The sequence below is a fragment of the Ochotona curzoniae genome, unplaced genomic scaffold (genome assembly GCF_017591425.1).
Source record: "Ochotona curzoniae isolate NIBS_2020 unplaced genomic scaffold, NIBS_Ocur_1.0 patch14, whole genome shotgun sequence".
Lineage (NCBI taxonomy): Eukaryota > Metazoa > Chordata > Mammalia > Lagomorpha > Ochotonidae > Ochotona > Ochotona curzoniae.
In genome coordinates, this window is record NW_024466684.1 from 538,115 (window position 1) to 538,914 (window position 800).

The window sequence follows — 800 nt, forward strand, 5'->3', positions numbered from 1 at the left end:
GCTGCCGGAATTAGAACCAGCACCCATATGGGATCCTAGCTCATTCAAAACTAGGACTTTAGCCACTAGGCCACCGCACCAGACCTTAAGCTTTCATTTTTGACTATACTATTTGGTCTTCTATTTGTGTTCCAGCTATATTATAAAAAAGGGTTAGCCACCACTGGTGGTTCAGAAGAGCCCTTTTTGCATTGTTCCAGGGCTCTGCTTCGCCTGCGCTCCGCACCCACCGCTGCCCACTCCCGCAGCTCTCGCACAGAGTCCCTGGATTCGCGCTTTTCTCTTCAGGTCTACTGCATCCGCTCTCCGGCGCGTTCCACCATGTCCAACGCGGCCGTGGACACCAGCTCCGAGGTCACCACCAAGGACCGGAGGAGAAGAAGGAGGTGGAGGAGGAGGCGGAGAACGGGAGAGGCGCTCCCGCCAACCTCAACGCGAATGAGGAAAAGGGAGAACAGGAAGCAGACAGCGAGGTGGGAAGAGGAGGAGGAAGAGGAGGAGGAGGAGGAGGATGGGGAGGAGGCCGAGGCCGCGACAGGCAAGCGGGACGATGACCACGACGTGGACACCAAGAAGCAGAAGACCGACTAGGACCACTAGACGGTGGCAACTGCCCGCCCGCGCCCTCCACTTCCCGCGCCCTCCACTTCCCGCGCCCTCCACTTCCCGCGCCCTCCTCTTCCCGCGCCCTCCACTTCCCGCGCCCTCCACTTCCCGCGCCCTCCTCTTCCCGCGCCCTCCTCTTCCCGCACCCTCCCCAAGAGGTCGCCTGCCAGTGGAGAGGCCACCCGCCCCGCGGG

General features: G+C 61.6%; 1 pseudogene; it reads left to right on the forward strand.

Moving 5' to 3' along the window:
• The first annotated feature begins 321 nt into the window (after positions 1 to 321).
• On the forward strand, positions 322 to 594 carry LOC121166453 (annotated as a pseudogene).
• The last annotated feature ends 206 nt before the right edge of the window (positions 595 to 800 follow it).